This window comes from Schistocerca gregaria, chromosome X (assembly GCF_023897955.1).
Source record: "Schistocerca gregaria isolate iqSchGreg1 chromosome X, iqSchGreg1.2, whole genome shotgun sequence".
NCBI classification, from domain to species: domain Eukaryota; kingdom Metazoa; phylum Arthropoda; class Insecta; order Orthoptera; family Acrididae; genus Schistocerca; species Schistocerca gregaria.
The window spans coordinates 428606047-428628939 of NC_064931.1; positions in this window are offsets into that span (position 1 = coordinate 428606047).

Here is a 22893-nt window from a genome sequence, read left to right on the forward strand (position 1 = left end):
TAAGCGATGCTATAGTCTGGTAAACCTAATATACAATTTTGCTTTTGATTCATATTTCATTTTGGTAACAGTCCTAAAGGGCTGCTGACCCTCCCTGATATGCCACACCTACCAATTATGCCTTAAAATAGAAGACAAAATTTTGAGAGTATTTTCCAGTTGCATCCATCCAGAAAACAGCAAAGCACTGATAACATGGTGAAGGAATTTTTTTTGAAAGATTTCATGATGCCTTCATCTGTGGTTCTTTTTATTTGAAATATGATTGTATCCTTTGCCTGGTTGGACAATGATTCTATAATTTTCAGTGTGGTAATTAATAAAAAGAATGGCAGCTGAAGGCATCATGAAATCTTTCAAAAAATTAATTGCAGCTGCAGACCATATCAAATTGAAAAAATGGTTAAGGAAATCTAAAACTGTGGAATATGGCAAAATCACATAAATCCAGCATGGTGGACTTTTTTTTTTTTGCCATAAGCTAATAGCAATATAGCTTGTTCAGTGGAATTTTATGGGAGGCAATCTACCGCAATGTTGACATTTCCAGATCGCGTTGCAATGCGGCCATTGCTGTGATGGAAGTGATGCAAGGAAGTAACAATGTTTCATGAATGCATCTTAGGGCTATATTCATGTTCACATCTAGTACTTACTTGTAGCTATGAATATGAAATGAAGCTAAATTATTGAAACAGCTCAAGGTTGAGCAGTTCACTGCATAATGGCTAGTGAAGTGCCTCTTACAATTACTGCCAGCAGGTGTAGATTGGCAAGCACAGTTGCAAGTGTCACAAAAATTTCCAAATTCTATTGATCAATTCTAAGCCTTATTGAGGGCTTTACCTCAAGATAAGTTGGACAAGCTCTATGGTTTGGACACATTGTACAAAGTAAGAAGCTCCTAAGTTACTTGACGCAAACATTTAAGTGTGGTGTGGGTCAATTGCTCGAAGCAAATGTGAAAGAAAGGGGAATGGTATGTTGTATGTCCACTACTTCCCATTAAATAGAGAAACCTTTCAATTTTATGAAGAAAATACAGGGACTTACATGTGAACAGCGCCAAAGCAATCGCACTCTTTCATTTAAAGCCACAAAACTTTTTGGAAGACAATGAACTAGCTCCCATGAAAGATTTAGTTCAAGAGATAATTACACATTTTGAGGAGCACAGCATTCCAAAAGATTGGAAAAGGGCACAGGTCATCCCCGTTTTCAAGAAAGGACATCGAACAGATGTGCAGATCAGTTGTAGAATTTTGGAACACGTATTATGTTTGAGTATAATGACTTTTCTGGAAACTAGAAATCTACTCTGTAGGAATCAGCATGGATTTCAAAAAAGATGATCATGTGAAAGCCAGCTCGCGCTATTCATCCACGAGACTCAGAGGGTCATAGACATGGATTCCCAGGTAGATGCTGTGTTTCTTGACTTCCACAAGGCGTTTCATACAGTTCGACACAGTCGTTTAATGAACAAAGTAAGAGCATATGTACTATCAGACCAATTGTGTGATTGGATTGAAGAGTTCCTAGACAACAGAACTCAGCATGTCATTCTCAATGGAGAGAAGTCTTCTGAAGTAAGAGTGATTTCAGGTGTGTCATAGGGGACCATTCCTATTCACAATATATATAAATGACCTTATGGATAACATTGAAAGTTCACTGAGGCTTTCTGTGGATGATGCTGTAGTATATCGAGAAGTTGTAACAATGGAAAATTGTACTGAAATGCAGGAGGATCTGCAATGAATTGACACATGGTGCAGGGAATGGCAATTGAATCTCAATATAGACAAGTGTAATGTGCTGTGAATATATAGAAAGAAAGATCCATTATCACTTAGCTACAATAGAGCAGGTCAGAAACTGGAAGCAGTTAATTCCATAAATTATCTGGGAGTAGGCATTAAGAGTGACTTAAAATGGAATGACCATATAAAATTAATTGTCAGTAAAGCAGATGCCAGAATGAGATTCATTGGAAGAATCCTAGGGAAATGCACAAAATCAACAAAAGCAAAACGAGGATAATGGAAGGACGATAAACAGTTTGGAAAAGTAGGGAATAGAAGCTTTCGAAATGTGGTGCTACAGAAGAATGCTGAAGATTAGATGGGTAGATCACATAACTAATGAGGAAGTATTGAATCGGATTGGGGAGAAGAGAAGTTTGTGGCACAACTTGACCAGAAGAAGGGATCGGTTGGTAGGACATGTTCTGAGGCATCAAGCGATCACCAATTTAGTATTGGAGGGCAGCGTGGAGGGTAAAAATCGTAGAGGGAGACCAAGAGATGACTACACTAAGCAGATTCAGAAGGATGTAGGTACTGGGAGATAAAGAAGCTTGCACAGGATAGAGCAGCATGGAGAGCTGCATCAAACCAGTTTCAGGACTGGAGACCACAACAACAACAACAAGTACCACATATGAGCACGAACAACTATGCAAAAAAGTGCTTCCCCAAAACATCATTACTTGTGTGTGTCACATTTCTACCATGCACAGAAGTTGATTGGCATAGTTCAAAAACCACACATGTTGTCAGCACTGAGCAATATGCCAAGAACTGTTCCTCCTGTACCGTTCCTTACCCCTGCAGCAGTCATTGCTCAACCTTTCACACCCACAATGCCCCCTCCCCTACACCAGGATTCACTATAAAGTGAACAGGCTATAGTTGTACACTCAATTTCTAAAAATACCATGTGGTATGCATTGGCAAAAAGTCTGGGAATTCCTGTTCTAGAGGATTACCAAAGTCAGTCTGTGGAATTTTTAAACATTTCACTCTATGTAAGTTGTCATGTTTCTGATTACATGTTAGAAAACACATGATCTAGAAAATCAGCTTACTTAGACTACTTTCATTATTTTCCCGTAACACACAACATTTATGGTGTACATTGTCAAAACAGTTAAACACAGAATATTTCACATGTTCATTGCCTCTTTTTAGGAACATCATGGAGCAAACAGCTCAAAAAGGAGCTCTGCTATTTGTCAGAAATAGCTTAAGCAATGCTGGCTAACTTCAAATAGTAAACAATATATGGGCAACTATGCTGAGAAAGAAAGCATTTGAAATGGACTGTGGCATAGCATGTGGCCTAAAGGTGCCAAGTACTAGTGATTTATGGAGTGATTTACATCAGCATCAATAAGCACCACTTCTTTTTTCTACTGCAGTGCCTTCACTTACATTCATTTGTATCAGAATTTTCAGCAGATACAACTTGTGTTCCAATTCTAAATGTTGAAACAGTTTATGACAGTTCAGTTGCAATTATTCTGGGGTACTGGCCGGAATGAACATTTTGTATATGAACAGAACTGAACCACCCCCCCCCCCCCCCACCCCAGAAGAAAAAATTATCTATGCCTCTGGGGGTTCCACATGGCCACCATAGTGTGGGTGCAAATACTTGTCCAGCAGCCAGGATGGGTACCAACAACTAGCACCCAGGACCCATGAATGATGTCTCTATAATGTAGACATAGTAATTCTCAGTTTCTGAAAAGCATTTGATTTAGTACCACATCTATGATTACTATCAAAAGTATAAATGTAGGAGGTATCAAGTGAAAACTGTGAGTGAATTGATGATTATGTGGTATGAAGGATGCAACAAGTTTCTTTCAAAAGAGTGTCTTCAATAGATGTAGCTCTGGATGGGCCCCAGGAAAGTGTTTTAGGTCCCTTGCTGTTTGTGTTGTATGTTAATGATCTTGTGAACAATATTAATAGTAACTTCAGCCTTTTTGCAGGTGATGCAGTAGTCTACAGTAGAGTTTCAAAGGAATGAACAAATGTTCAGTCAGATCTCAGTAAGATTTCAAAGTAGTGCAAAGATTGGTGACTTTCTTTCAGTGTTAAGAAATGTAAAATTGGTGCTTCACAAAACAAAATAACATGCAACAGCCTATGACTATAATATCTGTGAGTCACAGTTGGAATCGTTTATTTCATACAAATACCTGGGTGTAATACTTTGTAGGGACATGAAATGGAATGACCCCATACGTTCATTTGTAGGTAAAGCAGATAGGAGTCTTCGTTTTTTGGTAGAATACTAGGAAAATCTATTTAGCCTACAAAGGAGATTGCTTACAAATCACTTATGCAACCCATCATAGAAAATTGCCCACTTATGAGGAACCCATACCAAATAGGACTCACAAAGGATATTGAATGTATGCAGAGAAGGGCACCACAAATCATCACAGTTTTGTTTGGGTTGAGCCCAGGAGAGAGTGTCACAGAGACACTGAAGGAACTGAACAGACAAACTGCTGAAGACAGATGTGAACTATCCCAAGAAAGCCTTCTTACAAAGATTCAAGAACTGGCTTTAAATGATGCCTCTAGGAATATACAACCTCCTTCATATTGCTCCCATACAGACTTCAAGAACAAAATTAGATTAATTATATCATGCACAGAGGCATTTTAACAGTCATTCTTCCTGTACACCAAACATGAACGGAATGATAAAAAGCCCTAATAACTGGTACAATGGGGACTTACCATCTGTCATGTACTTTCAGTGGTTTGCAGAGTACGTATTTAGATGTAGAAGTATGAGCATATGTCTGCCAGTGGTGTTGCCACCAGCATCAGCTTTGGTCTAGGCAACCTTCCAGGACTTTCTATATCATGCCACCAGCATCAGCTTTGGTCTAGGCAACCTTCCAGGACTTTCTATATCATACCACCTACAACCTATGCTTTGGATGGCTCAACCTCCTCCACTGCATCCTCTATAGTTGCAGCAGCAAGAACCATGCAGGTGCCAGTTCTCTGAAGTTTCCATGGATTGGTTCCTGTACGCTCTCCACAGCGAGAAACAAGTCTCCATTGACAAGATGGACCCATTGACCTTTCATTGCAAAAACAGTACTAATATGGTGCTACTCCCAGTGACAACATTAGCTAGTGGGATTACAGAGTCAGCAGCAGCCCTTCAGTAGCCAGCATCAGTGGACAGAAACATTGAGATGGAGGAAGTGCACCCCCCCCCCCCCCCCTTCCATCCCTTTTCCATCTTTGGAGCGAGTGTAAGTTGGGTCAGTACTGACTGTCCCTACATGCCATCTCATGGGGGAGAGATGCTGTATCCAGTAGCTCAGATATTAATACTTATGATCACTATTGTAGGGTCCGTAGCACATAAATCACCACTTTTACAACAAGAATGTCGCTACAAGCTAGCAACATGCCTCCTACCTACATGTAGGATCACATGGTACTACTCAGCTTTTTCCAGCTCAGAATAAATTCAGCTGTGTGTTGTTCTCAATCAATGCTAAGGCCCTGTGATCTGGCTGTTATTTATATGATAACCACTGTGATGGACTTGGATTTTGTGAGGTTTACTGTGTCAGCCAGATTCTCACTTACAGCTCATGGTTGACAATTTTTGGACTTTATTTGGAGTATATTACTTGTTTTTTGTGAAATAAGGGTATTGTACTTAATAAATAAGCCATGTACCGTTAGTCAACATAATGTTTATGGGATTTTTCTTCATAGATTTCAGTCAGTATATCTATAAATTTTTGACTGACTCATTAGCTTCCACTTGCGTGCAGTTAGTTCATTCCAGTACATTAAGCTGTATCTAGCTTTTTAGTTTGTATAGATTCTGTTGCTTAATGCATCTGATTACTCTTGTCTGACTTGCATCTACTTTGTTATCTAGGGGAATTCTGAGCTGCAGCCCTTAATAGTCAAAAATACCTAGTTTAATTGTACTAGAAATAGCGGAAAGGTTGGGGAAGAAGGCCAGTGTTCACTCTGTCTGCTTGCCGGGTGGTCTCATCCGAGATTTGGAGGAGGCCCTGCTCGCGGCAATAGAGAGCACTGGGTACACCCGACTGCAAATTTTTGCTCATGTCGGCACCAATGACTCCTGCTGTCTGGGTTCTGAGGTCATCCTCAGTTTGTACAGGTGGTTGGCGGAGTTGGTGAAGGCGGAAAGCCTCATTTGCGGGGTGGAATCTGAGCTAACTATTTGTAGTATTGTTCCCAGAACCAATCGCGGTCCTCTGGTTTGGAGCCGAGTAGAAGTCTTAAACCAGAGGCTCAGACGATTCTGTGGAGATCTGGAGTGCAAATTTCTCGACCTCCGCTATTGGGTGGAGAAATGTAGGGTCTCCCTGAATAGGTCAGGTGTGCACTACACGCAGGAAGCAGCTACAAGGGTAGCAGAGTACATGTGGAGTGCACATGTGGGTTTTTTTAGGTTACAGAATTCCCTCCCTAGGCCCGACAAGACGCCTCCTGAGACGCGGCAAGGCAGAAGTAGGCAAAATGCAACAGGGAATAACAATATCAATGTGCTAATAGTAAACTGCAGGAGCGTCTATAGAAAGGTCCCAGAACTGCTCTCATTAATAAACTGTCACAATGCCCATATGGTAGTAAGGACAGAAAGTTGGCTGACACCAGACGAAAACAGTAATGAAATACTAAACTCACATTGGAATGTATACCGCAGAGACAGGCTGGACAGTGAAGGGGGAGGTGTGTTTATAGCGATAAGAAGTGCAATAGTATCGAAGGAAATTGACGGAAATCCGAAATGAGAAATAATTTGGGTGAAGGTCACGGTTAAAGCAGGCTCAGACATGGTAATTGGATGTCTCTATAGGCCCCCTGGCTCAGCAGCTGTTGTGGCTGAGCACCTGAAGGATAATTTGGACAATATTTTTAGTAGATTTCCCCACCATGTTATAGTTCTGGGTGGAGATTTTAATTTGCCGGATATAGACTGGGAGACTCAAACGTTCATAATGGGTGGCAGGGACAAAGAATCCAGTGAAATTTTTTTAAGTGCTTTATCTGAAAACTACCTTGAGCAGTTCAACAGAGAAACGACTCGTGGCGATAATATATTAGACCTTCTGGTGACAAACAGACCCGAGCTATTTGAAACGGTTAACGCAGAACAGGGAATCAGCGATCATAAAGCGGTTACTGCATCAATGATTTCAGCCATAAATAGAAATATTAAAAAAAGGTAGGAAGATTTTTCTGTTTAGAAAAAGTGACAAAAAGCAGATTTCAGAGTACCTGAAGGCCCAACACAAAAGTTTTGTCTCAAGTACACATAGTGTTGAGGATCAGTGGATAAAGTTCAAAACCATCGTACAATATGCATTAGATGAGTATGTGCTAAGCAAGATCGTAAGAGATGGAAAAGAGCTACCGTGGTACAACAACTGAATTAGAAAACTGCTGCAGAAGCAAAGGGAACTTCACAGCAAACATAAACATAGCCAAAGCCTTGCAGACAAACAAAAATTACACGAAGCGAAATGTAGTGTGAGGAGGGCTATGCGAGAGGCAGTCAATGAATTCGAAAGTAAAGTTCTATGTAATGACTTGGCAGAAAATCCTAAGACATTTTGGTCTTATGTCAAAGCGGTAGGTGGATCAAAACAAAATGTCCAGACACTCTGTGACCGAAATGGTACTGAAACAGAGGATGACAGACTAAAGGCCGAAGTACTAAATGTCTTTTTCCAAAGCTGTTTCACAGAGGAAGACTGCACTGTAGTTCCTTCTCTAGATTGTCGCACAGATGACAAAATGGTAGATATTGAAATAGACAACATAGGGATAGAGAAACAATTAAAATCGCTCAAAAGAGGAAAGGCCGCTGGACCTGGTGGGATACCAGTTCGATTTTACACAGAGTACGCGAATGAACTTGCCCCCCTTCTTGCAGTGGTGTATCGTAGGTCTCTAGAAGAGCGTAGCGTTCCAAAGGATTGGAAAAGGGCACAGATCATCCCTGTTTTCAAGAAGGGACGTTGAACAGATGTGCTGAACTATAGACCTATATCTCTAACGTCGATCAGTTGTAGAATTTTGGAACACATATTATGTTTGAGTATAATGGCTTTTCTGGAGACTAGAAATCTACTCTGTAGGAATCAGCATGGGTTTCGAAAAAGATGGTCGTGTGAAACCCAGCTCATGCTATTTGTCCACAAGACTCAGAGGGCCATAGACATGGGTTCACAGGTAGATGCCGTGTTTCTTGACTTCCGCAAGGCGTTCGATACAGTTCCCCACAGTCGTTTAATGAACAAAGCAAGAGCATATGTACTATCAGACCAATTGTGTGATTAGATTGAAGAGTTCCCAGATAACAGAACTCAGCATGTCATTCTTAATGGAGAAAAGTCTTCCGAAGTAAGAGTGATTTCAGGTGTGCCATAGGGGAGTGTCGTAGGACCGTTGCTATTCACAATATACATAAATGACCTTGTGGATGACATCGGAAGTTCACTGAGGCTTTTTGCGGATGATGCTGTGGTATATCGAGAGGTTGTAACAATGGAAAATTGTACTGAAATGCAGGAGGATCTGCAGCGAATTGATGCATGGTGCAGGGAACAGCAATTGAATCTCAATGTAGACAAGTGTAACGTGCTGCGAATACATAGAAAGAAAGATCCTTTATCATTTAGCTACGATATAGCAGGTCAGAAACTGGAAGCAGTTAATGCCATAAATTATCTTGGAGTATGCTTTAGGAGTGATTTAAAATGGAATGATCATATAAAGTTGATCATCAGTAAAGCAGATGCCAGACTGAGATTCATTGGAAGAATCCTGAGGAAATGCAATCCGAAAACAAAGGAAGTAGGTTACAGTACGCTTGTTCGCCTGCTCCTTGAATACTGCTCAGCAGTGTGGGATCCGTACCAGATAGGGTTGATAGAAGAGATACAAAAGATCCGATGGAGAGCAGCGCGCTTCATTACAGGATCATTTAGTAACCACAAAAGCATTACGGAGATGATAGGTAAACTACAGTGCTCTGCAAGAGAGAGGCTCAGTAGCTCGGTACGGGCTTTTGTTGAAGTTTCGAGAAAATACCTTCACAGAGAAGTCAGGCAGTATATTGCTCCCTCCTATGTATATCTCACGAAGAGATGATGAGGATAAAATCAGAGAGATTAGAGCCCACACAGAGGCATACCAACAATCCTTCTTTCCATGAACAATACGAGATTGGAATAAAAGGGAGAACCGATAGAGGTACTCAAGGTACCCTCCGCCACACACCGTCAGGTGACTTGCGGAGTATGGATGTAGATGTAGACGTAGACTCCATTCTGCTGAACTGAAATTTGTAGTTAATATCATCCAGACATGTGTACAGCCTGTTAGGTTTATCATTTATACAGTAAAAATTTTTCAATTCTAATGTTTTAAGTAAATAGCTTACATTTCTAAGTTTAAACGTAATATTGATGATATTAATGTCAACAAACATTATCACTCTGCAATATTTATTCTTGAGAAGCAGGACTACTAGTATCTTGAGACCACCTTTGAACAAGGGTAGTATACAGGGACAGCTAAATTTTCCACTTTTGTAGACAGTAGAGCAGCAGTTTCAAAGTTAGATTCTGTTCAGAGCTCAGTTACATCTATAATTTAATAACTTACTCAGTTTTATTAATGTACACAAACACACCACCATGTTTCATACTTTTTCTACTGTTATCTGTTACTAATTCATTGTTATTTGTCTACTTAATTCTAATTCTCCATACGTTAGTTTTCATCTACCATAAGAACACTACAGTTTCACTTTTCTGGGCAGTATTAGAGTTACATAAGTTTATTTGCTGAAGGGTTGTACATCAGTTTTACATTACAAGCTGGTATTAATGATTCTATTTCAGAATTATAATGACTGTGCACTGCATTTATCTGTTCTAGTTGTGAATTCAGAGTCATCATTACAGTGCCATTGAGCTTCAATTTAAAATCTGTTCTTTGTGTGTATTTGTTCATTATCTGCAAGTTTTCATTGTTTCTAGGTATATTCTGGTAGGGTTTGGCCCACTTTAACTGGTTCCTTGAGAAAGACCACCAAACACAGTTACAGATTTGCTTCTAGTATTGTTTTTGCAGAACATTTCTTCGCTAGCCTAGTCTACATTAGTGACATGTTCCCTTTTGTTGCACTGATTTGGTGGCATACCATATGCTGTGAAACTGCTCCTTTTGTAGCTACTAATGACTAATAACTTTACATTTAAAACTCAAGTGTGAAAGTATTGTAGTTTATATCAGTTTAAGTCTGCCAGGAAATCATCTTTGTGTGATTGGCAGATTGAAAAATAGTGCAAGGATTGCCATATCAAGTTAACACAAGATTTAAAAGTTGTACAAGGAACACCACCATAGCTAGAAGAATTGTCATTCTTACTGATAAAATATGTAAAATAAGCAAAAGGCAACCATTTACCAATAGCGCCGGATTGGTGCATCATGTACAGATAAATGTGGCAGAAAACAGTTAACACTTACTTTAGAGTTCTTGCTGTTTTTATAGAGGCATCTCTCTCTCTCTCTCTCTCTCTCTCTCTCTCTCTCTCTCTCATGTGGTAGCAGTGGGAGTGATTATTGTATGTTGATTATTGAAAGTATTTGCCTGGGTAGATGGAGGTGGGAAGCATGTAGAGACGGTTGCGCAAGGCAAGGAGGGGTACCAGGGAAGTGTTAGGCAGGTTTTTTGCTAGATAACTTAGCAGATGCACAACAGGATGAAAGGAGTTCAGGGGGTACAGAATATTATAAGGGGTAGAGAAAGGAAGGGTTATAGAGGAAATGAAAGGAGAGGAAAGTGGTGGTGAAAGGGGAGACAGGTAGAGGAGAGAGTAAGGGAGAAGACTGTTAAAAAAAGGTGGAGAGGGGGGAAAAGGGAGGGAGGGATGGAGGGGGAGAGGGGAGAGGGGAGAGGGGGGGGGGAGAGAGAGAGAGAGAGAGAGAGAGAGAGAGAGAGAGAGAGAGAGAGAGAGAGAGAGAGAGAGAGAGAGATAAATGTGTATGCATTTGGGGAGGGAGGGGGTGGAGAAAGAGTGGTGGGAGAAAGCAGTATATGATTCAATGGTAAAGGAGTTGTATGGACATAAGATAGAAGGGGAAAGATGAGGTGAGGCAGTGGGAAATAAATTAGTGGAGTTTTATGCCATGGGAGTCGGAAGAGGCAGTATATGCTGAAAAGACAACTCCCACCTGCACAGTTCAGAGAAACCTGTCCTGGAAGGGAGTTTCCAAAGGGCCTGTGTAGTGAAGTAGCAGTTGAAATCATTAGAGTTGTGATGTGCAGCAGATTCGGCAACTGGATGGTCAAGTTTGTGGTTTGCCATGGTTTGGTGGTGGCCACTCATATGAGTTGATAGTTAGTTACTTCAGATAGTCCTGACAGGGGAACAGACACAATCAAGTATTAGAGTAGAAGTCGAAAATATATTTTCAGTTTTAACATAGCTTAGACCATGGCCAGTCTTGGGCTATTACGTGCTCATCATCAGGTGTGAAACATAAAATAAACAGACTCAAGCTAAAAACAGTTTTTACACACACACGAGAAAACAAAAAAGAAGTACCATATAAAATTTTCAGAAAACAGCATTTGGGCTAGACAGTAAAACATAAAGCAATGCCAAAGTGACACCAAACGGTACAAAGGAAAACTGTATGGATAATGGAGGAGGAGGAGAGTTTAATGTCCCATCGACAACGAGGTCATTGGAGATGGAGCACACGCTCAGATTAGGCAAGAATTGGGTAGGAAATCGGCCATGCCCTTTCAAAGGAACCATCCTGGCATTTGCCTGAAATGATTTAGGGAAATCACAGAAAACCTAAATCAAGATGGCCAGAGATGGATTTGAACTATCGTCGTCCTGGATAAATAAGAATAGAATGACACCACGACATTTACATTTTGTACCGTGACCTGACTGCCGCAATGGAGAGTCAAGGACATGGTAAACCACCAGTGAGCACAGAGCATAGAGTAGCCAGCATGATGAAGTACACTAGTAAACCAGATTGGCAAAAGTACTGCTTTATGTTGATGGGAAGAATAACATGGCGCCAACTAGCCAAGCCATTCACAATTTGAATTAGAGATTTAAAGACTCATGGCCTTCAGTTGGAACAAAATTCCAGCATCGTTTGTGCAACCTATCCCAGCTACTCCTGCCAGCATGGAATTACCTACAACTAAGAAAGAGCTCACCAATCTGATCCTCTTAAACCTTTCCTAGCTCCCCAGTCATGACTTGCTGACTTAATCTGCCTTCCGTATCCCCCAAAACTTCGTCCACTCTCTGTGAAACAGATTACTCCTAAACATCCATCACTTAATACTGTTGTCAAACTTTCCGCCAAAACTCTGACTCCTGCAGAAGTCTCAGTACTTTCTAATAGCCTCACCCTTAGCCCCAAACCTTAATTCAATTGTGCTGGACTTGTAAAGGACATTTTTTTATCTATGCTCTGCAGTGGAAATATTTCTTCGACACTCATCCCACTGATGACAATCAACCAAAACTCCACAGAGAACCTTGTTTAAAACAGTTCCAACTAATTTATCACAGTTGCTGACAAGGCTGCAACATGTTAAAAATTCTTAGTTCCAACATCCCATCAATGGTGACCCTCCTTCCCTTTCACCAAGTCATCCTCTGGATATTTTTTAGGGATTCCACACTTCTAACCTGGCATCATCTTTCTTTCCTAAATCTCTCCCCAGTGAGTTCATCACTCCTATGGAACACAAAATTATCCATAATCTGAAAACAAATTCAGACTTTATCATCCTTCCTGCAGACAAAAGCACCACCTCAGTGTTCATAAATCAGAGAGACTATGTGGCTGAGGGGCTCTGCAAACTTTCTGACACTTCTGCATATAAACCTTATGACCATGATCCCATCCCAGAAATCCATTAAGATCTCTGGCAGCTTCTCAAGGCCTCAGGTCTATCCCAAAATCTGACTGCTGAATCTATTTATCTCCTCATACTAGCAACCCCCAGAATGCTAACTATTACCTACTCCCACACAAACCCATCCACACATGTCTCCCCACTGGTCATACCATTGTGCTTGGGTAATATTCTCCAACTGAATGAACCTCTGCCTTTGTAGGCCAACACATCCAAATCATTGCCTGTAATCACTCAACCTACATTCAAAACACTGCTCACTTCCTTCACCATCTTTCCATAGTTTCTGTCCCGTTACCACAAGACTCCCTGTTGGTCACTTTGGATGTGATGACATTATATACCAACATTCCCTATGCCCATGAACTTGCAACCATGGAATACACAACCATTCCCAACGTCTTCCTGATAGCAATCTTGTCAACTCTTTTCTAATCCTCCTTGAAAACTGCATTCTGACCCATAATTATTTCACTGCAAGATCTATAAACAAATCCATGGTACTACCATGGGTGCATGGCAGCTTCCTATGGCAACTTAGTTATGAGCAACCTGGAGGATGTCTGGTTCAGATTCACTGATGATGTTCTCATGATCTGGACACAAGGCATTGAAAACTAGTGCTCCTTCCTCCATAACCTTAACACATATTTCCAAATCTGCTTCATCTGGTCCTTCTCAGCTCAGTGAGCCCCTTTCTAGATGTCAATCTCCACATTCCAGATGGCTCCATAAATATGTCCATTCATGTCAAGCACATCAACACCAACAGTAGCTTCACTTTGACTGTTGTCACCCATTCCATGCCAAAAAGTCTCTTCCATGCAGTTTGGCCACCAAGGGATGCTGCAACTGCATTGGAAAGCAGAAGTTGTCAAAGTATACTGCTAACTGTAAAACAGCTTTTATCAGCAGACAGTATCATATCCAACTCATTCATAGTCAGATCTCCTATGCCATCTCCTCCTCTGACACCAGTAACCCTGTTCAACTGCCACTGACCAGCACTCCTCTAATCACCTACTGTCACCCTATCCTTAAAAAGCTCAAAAACATCCTTAACTGGGACTTTGACAAGCTCTCATTGTCCCCTGAGATGAGGGATATCCTACCCAAAAACCTACCCACATCCCACAAAGTTGTGTCCTGACACCACACAGCTTACAAAATATCCTTGTCCATCTATACTTCAATCCTCCACCCCATTGGTCATTCTGCTGAGGTCAGCAAAGGTCAAAGATCTGTCCTACACTTTCAACAACCACCTCCTACTGCATTACAGTCACAGGCATTGTCTACCCAACAAAAGGTAAGGCCATAAGTGAAAGCAACCATGTTATATGTCAGCTATGCTGTAATTACTGTACAACTTTCTATGTGGGTATGACAAAAGTGGCAAACCGTTAACTTAACCATCCAGTTGTCAAACATGCTGCACAGCACAATGACTTCAACAGCTGTCTCACTACATGGGCCATTTGGACACCTCTTGCAGCACAATTTTCTCTTAAATATGCAGGTGGCAGTTGTCTCTGCAGCATCTCCTGCACTCTTACCAATCCCTCACTGCTAACTTTTTTCCCACAGCCTCACCTTACTTTTTTCTTCTGTCCACCCCTACCCATCTCTCTCTCTCTCTCTCTCTCTCTCTCTCTCTCTCTCTCTCTCTCTCTCTCTCTCTCTCTCACACACACACACACACACACACACATACACACACACACACACAGTCACTCACTCTCACTCTCTCTAAACTGCTTTCATCTTGTTATGCAGCTTCTGAGCAATTTGGTGAATGACCTGCCTCACACTGCCCTGCTACACCTATCCATGCCACAGCATTCAATAATCGATATTGAATAATAATCAGTGTCGCTGCTACCATGAGCATGTACATTTCGTGTGTGTGTGTGTTGGTGTTTAAGTGCGTGTATTCCTATTAAAAAGAGAGCAAGAGCCCAAAGTTAAAGTTAACTGTCTCTATCACATGTTTCTGTGCACCATGCACCAGTCCTCTGGAGGTAAATTGTTGCCTTTCCCTTATTTTACGTATTTTTCCATCGAGGTTTTGCCATTATTATTACTGACAAAATAGTTTTCTTGTCTCCTTAGGATCTGTGTTTATTAAACTAATGACAATAGTTAATATCTGGTAGTTTGTTAATAGGCAAAATGTTTACTGCCTCTGTGAGGAAATAATCACTGAAACTGATAACAAATAACTTCAGTGTGTCATCATTTCTGCCATTGCTACTCTGTAGGCATACAGTTTTGTTTACATTGCTGTTTTCATCTTAATAATGCTGCAAATTGATTTATTATTCCCTCTGAGTGACTTATATTTGTGTATACCACATGTGGTTTTTTTTTTCTTTTTTGATATAGGACCGAAGGATTTGGCAATACTTACTGTAATGTTGTGTTTTAGCTCTCGGTTACAGCGTTTTTCCTTAAGTACATTTAAATTTCTCTTCCCAGTGAAGGATAGTTACCAAGGATTCATAGGGTAGATCCTGCAGAAATGTAGAGCTTCTATAAAGGGAGTAAACTGCAAGACTCTCACTGAAATATCTTCAAATATTATTTGTTTGTCTAAGATTCATAACACGTCATATTGGCTGAAAAACTTATAATAATTGAAATAGAGCTGAACAATTTCTGCCATATTTATTTGAACACTACAAGAGTCTCAAAGAGAGACTTATTGGGCTCCAAAGAAATACACAATAAGAAACTTATTTCTGAAAACATGGAAAAAGCTACCAACCCTTATGCATCGAGCATGCTCTCTCCTACACCCTAGTTCTACACAGAAGAAAAGTATCTTTATACCATCTTGCTGATGCCATTACTGTATTTAATTATTTACACAAATATATATTTGAGTGCTAGGAGCTGAGGAAGGAAGTTCTGTCCCACACATACAGTACTGCTGAGAGAGAAGAGATGTGGATACTTCCTTCTTGCAGAATTCAGGACTGATACAAAATGAGTGGAACTGTTGTTTTTATAATTTTTACATTACATCACAAAAGGTAAAACTCTCACTGAGAGTTAATAATCATTAAACTACACTGTGTAATTGAAGGTGAAGGTAAAAGTAGTTCCCTTTTCCTCTTTTTTGGTTGCACAGCACTCTGAAATATTTAATTAATAAATAAAACCCTATGTAGCATTTGATAGAGCCACCAGAACATATCTAATGATGAGCAACACACTAAGCTGACAGCTGAAACTAATTTAAAGACAGACAAATATTTAGTTGATAAAAATGGTGCATCAAATTAGGTCCTCTATCTCAGCTGACAACCATTAAAACTAATTTCTCCCCTGTCAGTTTAATGTAATATTTTCCAATTATTTATTTAATTTCCCACAATTTTTATTGTTATCAGTGCATGTATGTATCTCTGTAATATATGTAGTGTAATTGTTTCACTAATTATGCATGCACCAGTGTAGTAATTGAGTAATATTGTTGGAATCAGTGTAAAAAGGTGTATTTACTGATATACACTGATGGCAATGATGTCTCTTACTTATCAAACTTTGTGGAGATGGTTGTTAAATTACATTTGAAACCAATGCCCATCAGGAATATCAGTATGATATGTTTCCCTCATGAGCATAAATACAGTCTAGTCTTTATTGTGGCATAGAATCAGACATCCTCTCAATGTAATATAAAAGAATTTCTCGCAATGCCTGAAACACATGCAGTGTCAATTCATTAATATAGCTAGCTGGAGACTGATACAAAAGTATACGTGTCTCAGCACAATCCAGACATATTCTAGGGATGAAAAATCAGGGACTGGGAAAGTCAATCAAGATTCTGTACATTCCTCAAGATGTTTGTAGTGTGAATGGAGTATAGGGTCTTACAGTACCCTGCAGGAATATGAGTATGCCATTTGTTATCCTGGTAATGAAGTGTATGACAACAGGAATTACCATCCTTCCCATATATTGATGAGCATTTGGCCTTCCTTAAACAACTGTTGTCTTGAATCCATCTTGTCAGGTCTCATTTTACAGTCATTGCACGACAATTAGCTATCTGTACAAGGTAAGAGTTATCATATACAACACGCTCCTCACAGGATAATTCAAGTTGTTGGAGAGGTATGGGTCTTGAGAACTGCTGCTACCTGTGGCTTTTCACCAAGTTGTCTGCAGACACATTGGTGTCAATCTGGCTTCCATAAACAGAAGTGAAACTCTTCACTAAACGCCACAGAATACCAATCAAGTCCCATTTCACTCTGGATCTGCACCATGCAGGTCTCTGTTGACTGAAATATAGTATAACTGGTAAATATCATATCATAACTCAAAATCTCAACCGAGCTCTCAACAATCTGTCATGAAGGTTTGTGGTGACATTCTACATGTAACTTCTGCCCAGATTTCAGCTGTTCTCATTGATCTATTTACCAGTCAGTCAAACAATCCTACAGTCTTCACATGGTGTGGTCTTTCAGGACCCATCCAAACCCCTTGTGCCTTACCGTTGTCTTGACTCCATCTTGTCAGAACTCATTTTCCAGTCATTGCATGACAGCTAGCTATCTGAACAATCTGTTGGTATGATGCTCCCATACCACTGATGTCAATTATCTGACCTTTCTCAATGACTGAAGGATGCCAATACGCTCCATATTCACATCATCTGGGCATACTGTGCTGCGATCTCCACCTGAAAATTTCAGTGATATTATACAAACACAGTAGACATCATGCACTCTCACCAGTCTTAATATTTAAGAACAGGTTGTTTTTTTTTTTTTCTTCGCTGAAAGTGTGATCAAACTTGGCCACTTTTTTTTTATGGTTACCACTGGGATGACAGGGTCTTGGTTTTGACATCATACCCTTATTTTATCACCTGTTATAGCCTTCTTTGGAAGTTCTGGATCATTGTTGACTTCATTCAGCAATTCCTGAATGATGTCTACACAATGTTGTTTTTGGTTGAAATTCAACAATTTTGGAGCAGGCATGTTTCATGCCAATAAAAAACTAAAAATATATTTTAAAAAAACTGCCTGGAACGAACCAAAGGATATGCTGATATAATCAGCAATCTATCAGATAATGATATGTCAATTTTCCAGAACCATTTTGTTTACCTTTTCCACATTGTCATAGTAATTGAAGTGCTGGGCATCCAGGACAGTTATCTTCAGTGTTTTCTTGGGTCTCTTTGAAACATTTATGCCACTTATAAATTATTTTCTAATTCATAGTAGATTCACCAAAAGCCACAATCAACATTTTGAATACAGTGCTGCACTTTATTCCATTTTTCAAGCAAATTGTAATGCAAATACTTTAATCCATCTTTTTCATAAGTATAAATTGCTAAGCACTCAAAAACATGTACAACATTTTTGATATAATGTTTTTGATTGTCAAAAAGAAACTAATATTTGAAACAGCTGAAAATGTAAATAGTCGTCTGCAACATGTGTACCAACAAGATAAAGAAAATGTTTTGAAACTGGATGTGTAAAGCCCACGGGATTAAAAAAATCCATTACTTTTTTATTACACCTCGTACTTGAGTATCACTTTGGTAGTATTCAGTGAAGGGGTTCAAGGTGTAACATTTTCCATTACCATGAATGTATTTTTATGTTTATTGCTATATTTATAGAACCTGTTCCCTTCTTGTCTACAACAGGTTGTAATCTTTGAAAAATGTATAACCTTAGTTTAATCAATTTACAGTCAACAATACTTTTAAAAACAAGAAAAGACCTTATAATACTATGAACTGACAATTTATAACCAGAAACCAAGATCTAAAAATCATACTAAAAAATACAAAATTAACTGGATTATGAAGAGAGGGCAAAAGAAGAAAAAGCTAATCTTATTTTCACCATCAGCCTACTGGTTATGTGAGTATCTTGATAAAAACTTCAGAACTGCTAACACCCAAGCTGGTGCCTTCTCCTTGTGTTCATAGCAGTGACATGTTCATACAGACATACCAATGTTTGACTGTCATACAGAGTACTGTATGAAGGACATAGTAAAATGCATCCATAGTATAGAAAAACAACTGAAAGAGTTGAAAAAATAAGTCACGAGGTCCAAATGGAATCCCTATTCATTTTTACAAAGAGTACTCTGCAGCATTGGTCCCTTACTTAATTTGCATTTATCAACAATCTCTTGTTGAGCCCAAAGTCGCAAGCAAATGGAAAAAAAAGCATAGGTGGCTCCTGTATATAAGAAAGGTAAGAAACCAGACCCACAGAATTACAGACCAGTATCCTTAACAGTAGTCTGGTGCATAATTCTTGTTCAAGTTCAAATATAGTAAATTTACTTGAGATGGAAAAGCTTCTATCCACAAATTGGTGTTTCGAATATTAGTTTCTTTTTCACAGTCAAAAACATTACATCAAAAATGTTGTACATGTTTTTGAGTGCTTAGCAATTTATACTTATGAAAAAGATGGATCAAAGTTTGGAAAACATCACACATGCAAAACACAGCTCCCCCTTTTCTCACATGATATCCTACACACCATGGATGGAGCAAAATGGGCACATTATATACTCCTATATTTCTGGAAAGCATTTGACATGGTGCATCACTGCAGACTGCTGACGAGGGTCCAAGTGTAAAGTTTATGTTCCCAGATATGAGAGTGGCTCAAAGACTTCACAAATATTAGAAAACATAATGTTGTCCTCAACAGTGAGTGTTCATCAGGGGCAAGAGTCTCATTGGGAGTGCTCCAGGGAATTGTGATAGGACTGCTCTTATTTTCTATGTGCATAAATGAACTGATGGACTAGGTGAGCTGGGATTTACAGCAGTTTTGTAATGATGCTGTGCTGTACAGGAATGTTTCATGGTTGAGTGACTGCAGGGGTATTCAAGATGGCTTAGACAAAATTTATAGTTGGCGATGAATGACCTCTTGCTCTAAAATCAGAAAAATGTGAGTTAATGCAGATGAGTAGGAAAAACAAACCTAAAATATCTGAATACACCACTAGTAGTGTACTGCTTGACACAGATACCAATTACATTTCTAGACATAACATTGCATATGAAATGGAATAAGCACATCAGGTTAGTAGTAGGGAAGCTAATGCTCAGTTTCATTTTATTCACAAAGTTTTGTGAAAGTGTAGCTTGTCTATAAAGGTGACTGAATACCGGATGCTAGCATGACCCACTTTTGAGTACTATTCAAATGTTTCAGATACCTACCAGATTCAGTGGCATGCTGCTAGATATGTTACTGGAGTGTGCAATCAGTATGCAAGCATTACAGATACTTTGTGAACTCAAACGTGAATCCATAGAGTGGTGACAACAGTATTTTCACAAAGCATTATTGCAGAAATTTAGGGAAACAGCAATGGAGGCCAAATGAAGAAGGATTTTACTGCCTTCAACATACATTTTGCATAGGAACAATAAAGATAAGATGTGAGAAGAGAAATTAGGGCTCTTACAGAGGCTTTTAGAAGGTCATTTTTATCTCACTCTATTTGCAGATGGCACAGGAAAGGAAATGATTAGTAATGGTATGTGGTATCCTCTACCATGCACTGTAGAGGAGGCTGTGGAGTACATATGTAGTTGTAAATGTAGAGCTATTGTTAGTACAACTATGTTTACTGCCATTGGTATTTACACCATGTCAATGGAATTCTGAAATGATTTCAAAAGCAAACTACAATAACAAAGAATGCAATAGTTATAACCTTCTGAAGAAGGGCACTAAGTGCCTGAAACCTATTAAGGAAATTGAATTTCTTTCATGCAACTGATTGTTCGTTATTTCTATGCATAATTTTAATTGCCATGTAATCTATGCTGCTTGTGTTTTCGAAATAAATGATGCAACTGTAACACATAAAAATTGCTTCTCACTATTAATATCAACAGTGGACACAAGAAATGCTCATGATAATGTGTGTGATGTTGACAAAGGTGACAGTCTACTCCAATCCACTGAATCTGCTGCACGTAGTACTTCATACATTCCTCCATCACTTGCATTAATTGCACTTTTAGAGACACTATGTGTGCTTTAAGCCTGTTTTTTTGGGTTTCTTTGATGCTTGTAGAAGTATTTATTGTACAGTTATAAGGAAATGGCATTTACCATGCTGTTCACAATTTCCCACAACTCAAATCTTTAACACATACTTTTAATAGGTTGTGTAGCATCATTTCTGGTTTTTATAATTTGAGTAATGAACACTCAAACACAAAGTGTTCTGGGGAATCAGCCATTCTGCAAGCACATACTCCTCCCTACTGGTATCTCCTTCTAGATAGATGCTGTGAATAAAGGCTGTATCCAGTGAACTGACAAACCATGACTAGATTGGGTGAATAGGGCATAGTTTTAGCATTTGTCAGATGTTTTGGAAGATTCCCTAGATAAGTCTGAGTCATTTGGTCAGATACCCAAATACCAGTAGATGTTACTGCAAATTCATTAGTGGTTGGCACATGGATCTTGTCCAGCTTGCCTATCTTGATCCAGTATGAGTGTGCCACATCTCTGTCAGTAATATATACTGGGAATATACTTAAAATCACAAGCAGTGACTCTACTGGAGTGGTTCCAAGTATTCTGGTAAGCCTTATTAGCACAACTCTCTGTGCCCTGAATAAGATAACACTATATCGAGCATAGCAAGGCTGGTGCGCCAACACACTGGCAATGAAGCTACTGATGCCCATAAATACACAGGGTGTTTCAAAAATGACCGGTATATTTCAAACGGCAATACAAACTAAACGAGCACCGATAGAAATACACCGTTTGTTGCAATATGCTTGGGACAACAGTACATTTTCAGGCAGACAAACTTTCGAAATTACAGTAGTTACAATTGTCAACAACAGATGGCGCTGCGGTCTGGGAAACTCTATAGTACGATATTTTCCACATATCCACCATGCGTAGCAATAATATGGCGTAGTCTCTGAATGAAATTACCCAAAACCTTTGACAACGTGTCTGGCGGAATGACTTCACATGCAAATGAGATGTACTGCTTCAGCTGTTCAACTGTTTCTGGATTCTGGCGGTACACCTGGTCTTTCAAGTGTCCCCACAGAAAGAAGTCACAGGGGTTCATGTCTGGCGAATAGGGAGGCCAATCCACGCCGTCTCCTGTATGTTTCGGATAGCCCAAAGCAATCACACGATCATCAAAATATTCATTCAGGAAATTAAAGACGTCGGCCGTGCGATGTGGCCGGGCACCATCTTGCATAAACCACGAGGTGTTCGCAGTGTCGTCTAAGGCAGTTTGTACCACCACAAATTCACGAAGAATGTCCAGATAGCGTGATGCAGTAATCGTTTCGGATTTGAAAAATTGGCCAATGATTCCTTTGGAAGAAATGGCGGCCCAGACCAGTACTTTTCGAGGATGCAGGGACGATGGGACTGCAACATGGGGCTTTTCGGTTCCCCATATGCACCAGTTCTGTTTATTGACGAAGCCGTCCAGGTAAAAATAAGCTTCGTCAGTAAACCAAATGCTGCCCACATGCATATCGCCGTCATCAATCCTGTGCACTATATCGTTAGCGAATGTCTCTCGTGCAGCAATGGTAGCGGCGCTGAGGGGTTGCTGCGTTTGAATTTTGTATGGATAGAGGTGTAAACTCTGGCGCATGAGACGATACATGGACGTTGGCATCATTTGGACCGCAGCTGCAACACGGCAAATGGAAACCCGAGGCCGCTGTTGGATCACCTGCTGCACCAGCTGCGCGTTGCCCTCTGTGGTTGCCGTACGCGGTCGCCCTACCTTTCCAGCATGTTCATCCGTCACGTTCCCAGTCTGTTGAAATTTTTCAAACAGATCCTTTATTGTATCGCTTTTCGGTCCTTTGGTTACATTAAACCTCCATTGAAAACTTCGTCTTATTGCAACAACACTGTGTTCTAGGCGGTGGAATTCCAACAACAGAAAAATCCTCTGTTCTAAGGAATAAACCATGTTGTCCACAGCACACTTGCACGTTGTGAACAGCACATGCTTACAGCAGAAAGACGACGTACAGAATGGCGCACCCACAGACTGCGTTGTCTTCTATATCTTTCACAT